The sequence below is a fragment of the Meles meles genome, chromosome 5, assembly GCF_922984935.1.
Source record: "Meles meles chromosome 5, mMelMel3.1 paternal haplotype, whole genome shotgun sequence".
Lineage (NCBI taxonomy): Eukaryota > Metazoa > Chordata > Mammalia > Carnivora > Mustelidae > Meles > Meles meles.
In genome coordinates, this window is record NC_060070.1 from 47,154,489 (window position 1) to 47,169,249 (window position 14,761).

Consider the following 14,761-nt stretch of genomic DNA (forward strand, 5'->3'; position numbering starts at 1 on the left):
TAAGAATTTGGATTATAGAAGTCTGTCCACCCATTTATTCCAGCAGGTGCTAAACTGCCAACATCTCTAACGATCTGATTATGATTAGTTTCCATGAACGAAGTCTTAGACAGTCCATGAATCATAAACTTTTAGTCAATACAGCACAGAGATTTCAACTTCTTTTTTTTTTAAGATTTTATTTATTTATTTGACACAGAGAGAGATATCACAAGCAGGCAGAGAGGAAGACAGAGAGAAGGGAGAAACAGGCTCCCCGCTGCACAGAGAGCCCAAGCAGAGGGCTTGGGACCCTGAGACCATGACCTGAGCTGAAGGCAAAGAGTCAACCCTTTGAGCCACCCAGGTGCCCTGAGATTTCAACTTCTTGAAAAGGAATGGTTCACTAGAAGGAACCTTTAAATGTCCATTTAACTAAAGTTTTGCTTACCTAATTAAAACACATGACGACTTGTCTAGTTTTGTCATTTGGGTGGGGAGGTTGTTGGTGGTGATAAAATTTTCCTTTCAGGGATCTTGCAAATAAACTTGTGTTTATATGACTGTAGATAAGGATATGGATGCTGATATGGTTGCTTTTAAATTATCCAATTTAAATTGTTTACATATATGTAAATTGTCCAATTAATTACAAAATTTGAAAGGTTAAGGCTTCAGGAAAAACTTCAGTTTAAATTTAAGTGATTCAATTCTTAAATAGCTGAAAAAGATAGCTTCCCGGAAACATGGGCTTATCCATGGTTATAAAATGCTGGTTTTGTTTTGGTGAATGTTAAAAACAAAAAACAAAAACCACTTATGTATGTATTTTAAGTATACACCCAAAAAACCCCTAAGTAAACAAAAAACCCAGACTGGTCCTTAGGCATATAGGAGTTAAACACAAATTCTGACTGAGTAATGACTATGAAGATTTCCCCCAACATTTAGAAAAGGTGTTCTCTAATGCAGGGGGGTAATATACCATGGTCTCAAATATTCTTTTCAGATAAAGGAAGCAACTACAGAAAGCTTTTATTTCTTCAAAGTAACCAATGCTATAGATGCAAAAACACCAACAACTTCCCCAATGCTACTTCAAAACAAACATATCAAACTTGATTTTCATTAGAATGTTATTTCTTCACACTAGTAAATCAAAAAACAAAGACCCAGATTATAGATAGATAGATAGATAGAGGTATAGATATAGATATATATAAAAAGCAACACAAACAATTACTGAGCTTCATCTTCTGGACAAGAATGCCAAGTGAGTCTCCACAAAAAGCAATTAAAATATGAGGACACTTCATATTTGCCTCTTTTGCCAGCACCAAATCTGTCTCATCCGACTCTTTCCATTTCATGAGAAACATTAATTCCTCTCTGTCTGTGGCACCAATTATTCACTCAGGATCAAGACCTCTGGCAAAGCCTCTTGATATCAGCAGCATCTCTGTTCTTCTTTGATTTGCTATCATCAGATTCACTGTCAGATAGAGATCTTCTTTTTTAACCATCTTTTTCTTTACCAGCTTTTTGAGAATTAAGAAATGCTTCAATGAACTCTGGACAATCTAAATTTTCTTCAGGTTCCCAAGTATTGTCAGCATCTGTAAATCCCATCCACTTCAGGAAATAATCCACCTTCCCATTCACTACACATAGGTCCAGTCCTTTTTCCACCACAAATGCTTCAGGCTCTGCCTCTTCTATGTTTTTACTTTTTCCATTCTGTTTCTTTCCCATTTTTTGCAATGTAGCTTTATTGGAGGCCATTTTTTATTGCAGAATGAAGAGCTATTATTCACCACCTCTGAGCTGCTCTAGGTCCTGGGTCTGTGGCATCTCGGCCCTGGGTGCCTCAAGCTCCTCAAATATCTTTTTTAAAATATCTCCAACCACCTCAAATATCTTTTTTAAAAATTAACATATAATGTATTATTTGCTCCAGGGGTACAGGTCTGTGAATCATCAGGCTTACACATTTCACAGCACTCACCATAGCACATAACTCCCCTAATGTCCATAATCCCACCACCCTATGCCTACCCACTGCCCCCCCCAGCAACACTCAGTTGGTTTCATGAGATTAAGAGTTTCTTATGGTTTTTCTCCTTCCCCAGTCCCATCTTGTTTCATTTGTTCTTTCTAGTTGCCCCATGACCCCCTGCCCTGCCTCTCAAATTCCTCATATCAGAGAGATCATATGATAAGTGTCTTTCTCTGATTGACTTATTTCGCTTAGCATGATAAACTCAAGTCTCATCTATATTGCCACAAATGGCAAGACTTCGGAGTATCGTCATGGCTGCATAGTATTCCACTCTGTGTGTATATATGTATGTGTGTGTGTGTATATATATATATAGATATATATAGATATATATGTATCTATCTATCTATATATATATATATACACACACACACACACACACACACCACTTCTTCTTTATCCATTCATCAGTTCATGGACATCTAGATTCTTTCCATAGTATGGCTATTGTGGACATTGTTGCTACAAACATTTGGGTGCACGTGCCTCTTTGGATCACTACATTTGTATCTTTAGGGTAAATACCCAGTAGTGTGATTGTTGGGTCATAAGGTAGCTCTATTTTCAACTTTTTGAGGAACCTCCATACTGTTTTTCAGAGTGGTTGCACCAGCTTGCATTCCCACCAACAGTGTAGGAGGGTTCCCCTTTCTCCGCATCCCCTCCAACATCTGTCATTCCCTGACTTGTTAATTTTAGCCATTCTGACTGATGTGAGGTGGTATCTCATTGTGGTTTTGATTTGTATTTTCCTGATGCCAAGTGATGTGGAGCACTTTTTCATGTGTCTGTTGGCCATCTGGATGTCTTCTTTGCAGAAATGTCTGTTCATGTCTTCTGCCCATTTCTTGATTGGATTGTTTGTTCTTTGGGTGTTGAGTTTGATAAGCTCTTTCTAGATTTTGGATACTAGCCCTTTATCTGATATGTCATTTGCAAATATTTTCTCCCATTCTGTCAGTTGTCTTTTGGGTTTTTGTTTTTTTTTTGACTGTTTCCTTTGCTGTGCAAAAGCTTTTGATCTCGATGAAGTCCCAATAGTTCATTTTTGCCCTTGCTTCCCTTGCCTTTGGCGATGTTTCTAGGAAGAAGTTGCTATGGCTAGGGTCGAAGAGGTTGCTGCCTGTGTTCTCCACAAGGATTTTGATGGATTCCTTTCTCACATTGCGGTCCTTCATCCATTTTGAGTCTATTTTTGTGTGTAGTATAAGGAAATGGTCCAGTTTCATTCTTCTGCATGTGGCTGTTCAATTTTCCCAACACTATTTGTTAAAGACACTGTCTTTTTTCCATTAGACATTCTTTCCCTTTCCCATTCTTTCCCATTCTTGTTGAAAATTAGTTGACCATAGTGTTGAGGGTCGTTTCAGGTCTCTCTATTCTGTTCTACTTATCTGTGTGTCTATTTTTGTGCTAGTACCATACTGTCTCGATGATTACAGCTTTATAATAGAGCTTGGAGTCTAGAATTGTGACACCACCAACTTTGGTTTTCTTTTCCAACATTCCTCTAGCTATTCGGGGTCTTTCCTGGTTCCATATAAATTTTAGGAGTATTTGTTCCCTTTCTTTGAAAAAAGTGAACGGTATTTTGATAGGGATTGTGTTAAATGTGTAGATTGCTTTAGGTAGCCTAGATATTTTCACAATATTTATTCTTCCAATCCATGAGCATGGAACGTTTCTCCATTTCTTTGTGTCTTCCTCAATTTCTTTCATGAGTATTTTATAGTTTTCTGAGTAGAGATTCTTTGCCTCTTTAGGTTTATTCCTAGGTATCTTATGGTTTCGGGTAAATGGGATTGACTCCTTAATTTCTCTTTCTTCTGTCTTGCTGTTGGTATATAAAAATGCAACTGATTTCTGTGCAGTGATTTTATATCCTGACAATTTACTAAATTCCTGTATGAGTTCTAGGAATTTTGGAGTGAAGTCTTTAGGGTTTTCCACATAAAGTATCATATCATCTGCAAAGAGTGAGAGTTTGACTTCTTTGCCAATTCGGATGATTTTAATTTCTTTTTGTTGTCTGATTGCTGAGGCTAGGACTTCTAGTACTATGTTGAATAGCAGTGGTGACAGTGGACAGCCCTGCCATGTTCCAGACCTTAGGGAAGTAGCTCTCAGTTTTTCCCCCATTGAGAATGATATTCACTGTGGGTTTTCATAGATGGCTTTGATGATATTGAGGTATGTACCCTCTATCCCTACGCTGTGAAGAGTTTTGATCAAGAAAGGATGCTGTACTTTGTCAAATGCTTTTTCAGCATCTATTGAGAGTATCATATGGTTCTTGTTCTTTCTTTTATTAATGTAGTGTATCACATTGATTGATTTGCAGATGTTGAACCATCCTTGAAGCCCAGGGATAAATCCCACTTGGTTGTGGTGAATAATTCTTTTAATGTACTGTTGGATCCTATTGGCTAGAATTTTGGTGAGAATTTTTGCATCCATGTCCGTCAAGGATATTGGTCTGTAATTCTCCTTTTTGATGGAGTCTTTGTCTGATTTTGGAATCAAGGTAATTGGCCTTGTAAACAAATTGGGAAGTTTTCCTTCCATTTCTATTTTTTGAAAATAGAAAATATTTTTTGAAACAGTCTCAGGAGAATAGGTATAAATTCTTTAAATGTTTGGTAAAATTCCCATGGGAATCTGGCCCTAGGCTCTTGTTTGTTGGGGGAATTTGATGACTGTTTCAATCTCCTTACTGGTTATGGTTCTGTTCAGGTTTCCTATTTCTTCCTGGTTCAGTTTTGGTAGTTTGTATGTCTCTATGAATGCATCCATTTCTCCAGATTGTCAAATTTGCTGGTGTACAATTGCTCGTAAATGTTCTTATAAAGGTTTGTATTTCTTTGGTGTTGGTTGTGATCTTTCCTTTTTCATCCATGATTTTATTAATTTAGGTCTTTTCTCATTTATTTTTGATAAGTCTGGCCAGGGGTTTATCAATCTTATTAATTCTCTTAAAGAACCAGCTCCTAGTTTCATTGATTTGTTCTACTGTTCTTTTGGTTTTGATTTCATTGATTTCTGCTCTGATTTTTGTGATTTCTCTTCTCCTGCTAGGTTTAGGGTTTCTTTGCTGTTCTTTCTCCAGCTCCTTTAGGTGTAGGGTTAGGTTGTGTACTTGAGACCTTTCTTGTTTCTTGAGAAAGGCTTGTATTGCTATATACTTTCCTCTCGGCCTTTGCCATGTCCCCAAAATTTTGAACAGTTGTGTTTTCATTTTCATTTATTTCCATGAATTTTTAAAATTCTTCTTTAATTTCCTAGTTGACCCATTCATACTTTAGTAGGATGCTCTTTAGTCTCCAGGTATTTGAGTTCTTTCCAACTTTCCTCTTGTGATTGAGTTCTAGTTTCAGATTGTTGTGGTCTGAAAATATGCTGGGAATGATCCTAATCTTTTGGTATCAGTTGAGAACTGATTTGTGACCCAGGATGTGATCTATTCTGGAGAATGTTCCATGTGCACTAGAGAAGAATGTTGTTTTGATGGAATGTCCTAAATATATCTGTGATATCCATCTGGTCCTGTGTGTCATTTAAAGCCTTTATTTCCTTGTTGATCTTTTGCTTAGATGATCTGTCCATTTCAGTGAGGGGATGTTAAAGTCCCTTATTATTTATTGTATTATTGTTGATGTGTTTCTTTGATTTTGTTATTAATTGGTTTATATAGTTGGCTGCTCCCATGTTAGGGGCATAGATATTTAAAATTGTTAGAACTTCTTGTTGGACATACTCTTTAAGTATGATATAGTGTTCTTCCTCATCTCTTATGGTCTTTGGCTTAAAATCTAATTGATCTGATATAAGTATTGCCAGCCCAGCTTTCTTTTGACGTCCATTAGCATGATAAATAGTTTTCCATCCCCTCACTTTAAATCTGGAGGTCTAAAATGAGTTTCTTGCAGACAGCATATTGATGGGTCTTGTTTTTTTTAATCCATTCTGATACCCTGCGTCTTTTGATTGGGGCGTTTAGCCCATTTACATTCAAGGTAACTTTTGAAAGACAGGAATTTAGTGTCATTGTATTGCCTGTAAGGTGACTGTTACTGTATATTGTCTCTACCTTTCTGGTCTGCTACTTTTAGGCTCTCTCTTTCCTTGGAGGACTGCTTTCAATATTTCCTGTAGGGCTGTCTTGGTGTTTGCAAATTCCTTTTTAGTTTTTGTTTGTTCTGGAAGCTTTTATCTCTCTATTTTCAGTGACCACCCAGCTCAATATAGTATTCTTGCCTGCATATTTGTCTCATTTAGTGCTCTGAATATATCATGCCAGTTCTTTCTGGCCTGCCAGATGAGTGGATAAGCCTGCTGCCAATCTAATATTTCTACCATTGTATGTTACAGACCTCTTGTCCCAAGCTGGTTTTAGGATTTTCTCTTTGCCACTGAGACTTGTAAGTTTTACTATTAGATGATGGGGTTTGGACCCATTTTATTGATTCTAAGGGGGTTCTCTGTGCCTCCTGGATTTTGATACTTGTTCCCTTCACCAAATTAGGGAAATTTTCTGCTACAATTGCTCCTATATACCTTGTACCCCCCTCTCACTTTCTTCTTCTTCTTCTGGGATTCCAATTATTTAATATTGTTTCATCTTATGGTATCACTTATCTCTCGAATTCTCCCATCGTGGTCCAGTAGTGGTTTGTCTCTCTTTTGCTCAGCTTCTTTATTCTCTGCCATTTGGTCTTCTATATCACTAATTCTGTCTTCTGCCTCTTTGATCCTAACAGTAAGATCATCTATTTTTTATTGCACTTCATTAATAGCTTTTTCTATTTCAACTTGGTTAGATTTTAGTTCTTTCATTTTTCCAGAAAGGGATTTTATTTCTCTAGAAAGGGATTCTCTAATATCTTCCATGTTTTTTGTGAGTCCAGCTATCACCTTTGATAATTGTCATTCTGAACTCTAGTTCTGACAAATACTAATGTCTGTATTGATTAGGTCCCTAGCCATCAGTACTACCTCTTATTCTTTTTTTTTTTTTTTTGTGGTGAGTTTTTCTGCCTTATAATTTTATCCAGACATGAATAGATGAATGTGTCACTATGTTTTAAAGCAGTTATTTCAAATGTTCTTCAGCAATTTAGTGTCAAGAAGTTTATCCCGTTTAGCAGAATACAATTCATACATAAAATACAAAACCCAGTTTGATCACTGGCCTTTAAGAGAGACATATAAATATGCTTGACCATTGATAGATAACAGTAACTGTAACATAAGGGTCTAGATTCATTTTATGTGATAAATGGTTAATGAACCTAAGAATTCTACTTAGAGAAAATCTGAGAGATAGGATTTCCATTTTAAAATATTTGCAGAGGGTCTCCTGGGTGGCTCAGTAATTAAGCATCTGCCTTCGGCATAGGTCATGATCCCAGGGTCCTGGGATCAAGCCCCTCATTGAGCTCTCTGCTCAATGGGAAGCCTGCTTCTCCCTCTCCTACTCACCCTGCTTGTGTTTCTTCTCTTGCGGTGTCTCTTTCTGTCAAATAAATAAACAAAATCATAAAAAATAAAATAAAATAAAATATTTGCAGAGTTACTGGGTAAAAGATAAGATATATTTGGGGCACGTGGGTGACTCAGTCGGTTAAGTGCCTGACTCTTAATTTCAGCTCAGATCATGATCTCAGGGTCCTGAGATTGAGCTCAGCACGGGGCTCTGCACTCAGAGAGGAGGCTGCTTGGTATTCTCACTCTTTCTCTCTCTGCTCCTCTCCCCATTCATGCTCTCTCTCTCTTAAAAATAAATAAATAAATCTTCAAAAAAAATGTAAGTTATATTTCCATGGAATGGGGGTGGGGGCAGGGGCAGAAATATGATCACTGGATTAAAAGGAGAGTGGTAGGGGCGCCTGGGTGGCTCAGTGGGTTAAGCCGCTGCCTTCGGCTCAGGTCATGATCTCAGGGTCCTGGGATCGAGTCCCGCATCAGGCTCTCCGCTCAGCAGGGAGCCTGCTTCCCTCTCTCTCTCTCTGCCTGCCTCTCTGTCTACTTGTGATCTCTCTGTCAAATAAATAAATAAAATCTTAAAAAAAAAAAAGGAGAGTGGTATATTGAGTGTGTTAATATTTTGGTAGATATAAAGCTAAATGTTCTTACAGCCAGTAGGATTTGTAAGTCAAATACTAACATCTGCAAAACAATATTGTTTTTTCTCTAAGTCTATCAGATTTTTATCTCAAGTCTCCAATTGCAGGGAAAAGGTCATGTCAGGGTAAACGAGGTCAGTTCAAGATTCCCGAGAAGGGGGGCCTTTTTCCCTCTGCAAACACACCAGACTGCACAGCAGAGCATAGGGCTTAGACAGAAGTCACCAGCTGTGCGTGCCAAGCTGCAGAACCTGTGTGACTGTGCTGGGGAGGGGTGGGGACGCCATGTGGGCAGGGTCTGGGGACACTCAGCCACACACTTTTGCTTTTTCTTTAACCCCACCTCTTGCCTCCCTCAGTTCAGAGGATCATTATTATATTCTGAGGATGGAAGGAGGCAGGGTAGGCAGGAATTGGGTCACTTATGCATCCAGGTCCTTTTTGAAGAACTGAAAAAATAAATTAAATAAAATAAAACAAAATAAAATAATTTGACAGTTTGAAGTGTTGTTTTATTGGAGGCAATGGAAGGTTTAGACTGCAGTTCTAGTGGTCAAATGGCTGAGAGTCACGGGGTGAGAGGAATGAGAGGAGAAGCCTTCATGTTGGGCAATGGCATTTCACCTTACCACCATTTACAGATGCTCAGCATTGCTAAACATTGCTCTACACACTTCATATTGAAAGCTCATGACACATAAGGAGAAAAACAATTTAATTACATTTTATAGAGGCTGAAAGTGGGGTTTGCAAAATTTACATCTCCAATAACACAGTTTTATTTTTTATTTCTTTTAAAGGCTTTATTTATTTATTTGACAGAGAGATAGGGAGAGAGCTCAAGTGGGCAAAGGGGCAGGTAAAGGGAGAGGGAGAAGGAGGCTCCCTGGTGAGCAGGGAGCCCCATATGGGGCTTGATCCCAGGACCCTGGGATCATGACCAGAGCTGAAGGCAGACACTTAACTGACTGAGCTACCGAGGCGCCCCTCCAAAAACACAGCTTTTTGTGTTTTTTTTAAAGATTTTATTTATTTATTTGACAGAGAGATCACAAGTAGGCAGAGAGGCAGGCAGAGAGAGAGGAGGAGGCAGGCTCCCTGCGGAGCAGAGAGCCCGATGTGGGGCTCGATCCCAGGACCCTGGGATCATGACCTGAGTCGAAGGCAAAGGCTTTAACCCACTGAGCCACCCAGGCGCCCCCAAAAACACAGTTTTAAAGAATAAAAACTGAGATATGAAACCATAACTGATCCAAAGTGTGTGAGTTCTTATTTTTAGTTCTACTCTGTGCCAGCCACTGCTGTACGTACCAGGAATACACCAGCTTTAAACGACAACAGCATAGACCGAGTTTGAGAATTGAAAATTCTTGTTCACTGGAGGCATTTCAGCAACACTAGAAGACCTTGTTGCTGGGATAGTTTCTACTGAAAAGTAATCTGTAGCATTCATTTCAAATAAATAGAACATTAAAGCTTGAAGAAAATAATAATTTCATCCAACCACCCCACAAATGAAAAAGCATAATTTTTCATTCTAATTCCACAAAATGCTTATTAAACTCTGGCTGCACAGTAATATTTATGGAGCTCCTGTCACGCATAGATGGCCACAGAAACTGGGCATGGGTATGCTGAGGCTCAACCCAAAGCCAAGGAGAAAGGCACCTTTCCTAAATTACATCTCCCATACCTGAAGAGTGTTGACAGAATTCTAGAGTGGTCTGACCTGCTGCAGGACAATATACAATCTCATAAAAGGAAGAATTTATTGAAACATATGAGCAGTGGGGATTGGGTATTAGCAGTCATGGCCAAACTGCCTACTGGTTGTGAGGGGCCCAGCCTGATGATCTTTGGGGATGTGCTGGGAAAGGCTTGTTCAATCACTCTGCGATCATGAATGGCGCCGTGAGCCATAGCCTTGGGTGGCTGGTGGGAGCCATTCTGTTTGGAGCTCTTCTGCTCCACCCTACTATTTCCATAAGTGAGTGAGGGTGTGGAGTCACTGCATTTACTAGTGTTGATGATGCATAACTCAGGAATGCACCGGGAGATGATGGTTGGCACTTCTGGTCTCCGCCTCTTTACCAGGGAGTGCACTGTTTTCAACTTGCAAAATTAATATACGCTTTGAGGATTCTGACACCATAAAACATAATGGCAAAGTCTCTCTCTCTTCCCCCATGATATTTTTGGATGTGTCTATGGGTACATTTAACATATAGCATACAAAATGCCCATTTGCAAGACATAGTAACAACTACTATTAAGTGTAACAAATAACACAGACAACTGTATTTTCTTCTTCTGCCCATTTGGCTACAATATTCCCACTTTTTGTTCTGTTTTGTGCTCCTCAAATCCTAAAGGTGATGTTCAAATAGATGAGTCCTTTTTTTTTTTTTTTTTTAAGATTTTATTTGTTTGTTTGACTCACAGAGAGAGAGAGAGAGCATTCAAGCAGGGGGAGCAGCAGCTAGAGGGAGAAGCAGATTCCCTGTTGAGCAGGAAGCCCAGTTCAGGACTAGATCCCAGGACCCCAGGATCATGACCAGAGCCAAAGGCAAATGCTTAACCAACTGAGCCACCCACGGGCCCTAAATAGATGAGTCCTAAATATACAGCTCAGGCTTGAACCCTTGCTGACTAGATGCATATATGGAATGCCTGGTTGACATTTCCTTTTAAAGTTGACTCTTATCTACTTCCCCAAACCTATTTTCTCTCAACATTTCCCTCAAGTAGTAAATGTGTCTTTCTTAATTTCTCCTTTCCCAATATCTAATCTAGTCATAAATGAGCTCCCCTCTCAAATACATCCTTAGTCTGTTTGTGTCTTTTTGCTCTCTGCTGCTGCCACCATACCGGCCTGGTACAAACTACCATCACATATGCTCCAGATTTTGCTAACACCTTCAAAACTGCTCTACTACGTCCATTCTTCCTGTCTACCATTCTTTTTCACAACAACCAAAATTATTTAAGAAAAAAATATATAAGGTTTAACATGTTCTTGAGATCATCCCCCATTTAAAATTTTTCATGAGGGAGCCCAGGCGGCTCAGTTGTTTAAGCGTCTGCCTTCAGCTCAGGTCATGATCCCAGGGTCCTGGATCAAGCCCTGAGTTGGGCTCCTTGCTCAGCGGGGAGTTTATTTTTTCCTCTACCTCTCCTCGTACTCATGCTCTCTCTCTCTCCCACTCTCTCTCAAACAAATAAATAAAATATTTAAAATAAAATAAAAATAAAATCCTTCACGAGTTCCCGTTACATATAGAATAAAATCCAAGCTCCTCATCACTGTCTGTAAGATCCTATGTAACCTGGCTGTCCTTCTCAGCCCCATTTCAGACCATTCCCTGCTCATGCATTATGCTCCAGCCACTGCTCTCTGTTCTGTCGACTCACCAAAACTATTTTCATATCAAGACATTTGCACATGTGCCCTCTGTCCAGAATGTCCTTTCCCTTGACCTTTGTAGGACCTTAGGACCACTCAAGTCTCAATTGAAATGCCTGCTCAGAAAGGTTCCCTGACCTCCACATTTAAAGCAGATCTCCCCCAGCCCGTCACACTCTATCCCCTTACCTTGTTTGGATTATCCTATAGCAATTTTCTATAAAATGTTTCAACTAAAATGGTCTTACTTGTTTTCTAAGTTATAGTCTGTCTCCCACTATTAAAACATGAACCCCCTAAAAGTAGTGGTCTGTCTTATTCACCACTGTATCCTCAGTGCCTGAAACAGAGCCAAGTATGCAGTAGGCACACAATGAATATTTGTTGAAAGATCTGGCTTTTCCTTACAGCATGAAGCATGTTTCAAGGTAAAATATCTAGGTGGGGTACAAAGTCCATTGCTTACTTATGATAAAAGATGCAACCCAAAGATTCAGAGACCACCTAGTTTGCTTTTCTAATTAACTCCTTTCTCAGCCTCATTAATATGAATTAAATGTCTGCCTCTTGAACATGAGTGATAATAGACATTGCCAGTTCAAGTCTGACCCCTGCTTTTCACAAAAGGCATAAGCCTAGACTATTAGGTATTTTTAAAATAGTAAAAAATTAACATGTGTCATTTTATTCTTGGAGAACACTGGTGTCATGGGAGGAACTCTTTATGAATTCTTACAGTCACTGACAAAGTCTCCTTCCTTGCCTAAACTTTCATTAGACTCCTCCAAGTACTGTTCCTAACTAGGCCTCAACCTTTGCCTCTATAGAACTTGTAGCTTTCAACACAAATGACTTCACCGGCCTCCCACATTAAGACTTGAACAAACACAAATATAGTTTTTATCAGCTCAAATCTGTGTTAGTAGCATGAAGACCCAAGGCCCCTCAAAATGCCATGCCTGAGAAAACTCAACATTGCCTAAAGAATTTATTGTTTGTTCTAGACAAAACCTGCCTATAGGCCCCTGACCTCCCTTTTCTTGGAACATTTACTTTAGAAAATACGTGATTGTAAATCTTTTTCTCTGTCCTTCAGATTGTTTATTCTACAATCCAGGAATGCCTTTCTCAAGGATACGGGACCATCCTTTTGAAATGTAATCAGCAAGAAGGATAGGGTTTTTGTCTCCTAGGATCTGTGGGGGAGTATAACTTTGACCCCCGTTAGCAGACACAGATGGGCTCACCACACCGACCACCCACCTCCCAACACACTGTGTCCTGCAGTTTTGTGGTTTTTTGTTTTTTTTTTAAACACTCAGGACTTAAAAAGCCTCCTGCCTTCATTTTGCAGAACTTACCTCAGTTCTATACTGAAGTCTCTCTCCCATGCTGCAGTAGCTTGGGTAAAATCTGTCTTGCTTCTTTTAATAAGAGTCCAGTGAATGGTTTCTCTTTAACATCACGAGCCAGCCAGTTACTATGTGTGACATGTTTGGTTCTGTCTCAGTGTAGGAGATTTCTCATAGATGGTGTACTATATCTAGCCCTCATTTTCGGCTCCCCAAGATGATGATATTCTTCAGGAATAGTTCTTTTTTTTCCTTAAGTCTTTAATTCCAGTTAGATAACATACAGTGTAATATTGGTTTTAGGTATACAATATAGTGATTCAACACTTCCATATATCACCCAGTGCTTATCACAACAGGTGCACTCCTTAACCCCCATCACCCATTTAATCCATATCCCCACCCACCTCCCCTCTGCTAACCATCAGTTAGTTCTCTCTAGTTAAGAGTCTGTTTGTTGGTTTTCCTCTCTCTCTTTTTTTCCCCTTTGCTCATTTGTTTTCTTTCTTAAATTCCACACATGAGTGAAATCATATGGTGTTTGTCTTTCTCTGAATGACTTATTTCCTTTTGCATAATACTTTCTAGTTCCTTCCACGTCATCACAAATGGTAAGATTTCATTCTTTCAGATGGCTGGGTAACATTCCATTTTGTGTGTGTGTGTGTATCCCATTTTTTAATCCATTCATCAGTTTATGGACACTTGGGCTGCTTCTACACCTTGGCTCTTATAAATCCAGTAAATTTCCAGTAAATTTTCCAGTAAATAAATGCAGTAAAGAGGTGTATGTATCCCTTTGAGTTAGTGTTCTTGTATTCTTTGGGTAAATACCCACTAGTGTAATTGCTGGATCATAAGATAGTTCTATTTTTAACTTTTTTTTTTTCCATTACCTCCCTACTGTTTCCAGAGTGGTTGCACCAGTTTGCATTCCCACCAACAATACACAAGGGTTCCTGTTTCTCTCCATCCTTGCCAATAGTTGTGTTGTTGATTTTAGCCATTCTGACTGGTGTGAGGTGATATCTCATTGTAGTTTTGATTTGCATTTCCCTAAGGATGAATTATATTGAGTATCTTTTCGTGTGTCTGTTGGTCATCTGTATGTCTTCTTTGGAGAAATGTCTATTCATGTGTTCTGCCCTTTTTAACTTGGATTATTTGTTTTTTTTGGTGTTGAGTCTTCGAAGTTCTTTATATATCTCAGATACTGACCCTTTACTGGATATGTCATTTGCAAATATTTTCTCCCATTCCATAGGTTGTCTCTTAGCTTTATTGATTGTTTCCTTCACTGTGTAGAAGCTATGTATTTTGATGAAGTCCCAATAGTTTATTTTTTTATTTCTTTTCCCTGCCTCAAGACCTATCTAGAAAGAAGTTGCTATGGCTGATGTCCAAAGAAGGTATTGACTGTGTTCTTTTCTAGGATCAGGAATGGTTCTTAACCTTGTCTTCACTGTGATAGGAAATGGGCTCAAGGAAGGTCCTAGGGATGGATCTCTATATTAAAAAAAAGAAAAGAAAAAAGGTAGATTTCGGCCCTGAAATAATGCCCAGACAACTACATCTCTAAGCCTGTCTGTATCATCTGAATTCAAGCCACCCTGAATTCCTTTTATTATCTTATTTTAGTCTTGCAGTCTTGACTGATTGTGGGAACTACAAGTTTAGCAGACAGTTGGGTATTGGGCCTGGGCTCATGGGATGGATCTGAGCTTGGAGACCCAGAACTGAAGTAGTCAACCTTCAGCTGTATATTGAGTAGAGAAGATTACCCACCAAGAATGGGTTAACTGAGAAGAGAGCTAAGGACAGAACCTCTTAGGAAACACCAGTGTGT

The 14,761-nt window shown here is 39.0% G+C and overlaps 1 pseudogene; it reads right to left on the reverse strand.

The window, feature by feature from the left end:
• Positions 1-1,218: 1,218 nt before the first annotated feature.
• LOC123942523 lies at positions 1,219-1,818 on the reverse strand (annotated as a pseudogene).
• Between the last annotated feature and the right edge of the window lie 12,943 nt (positions 1,819-14,761).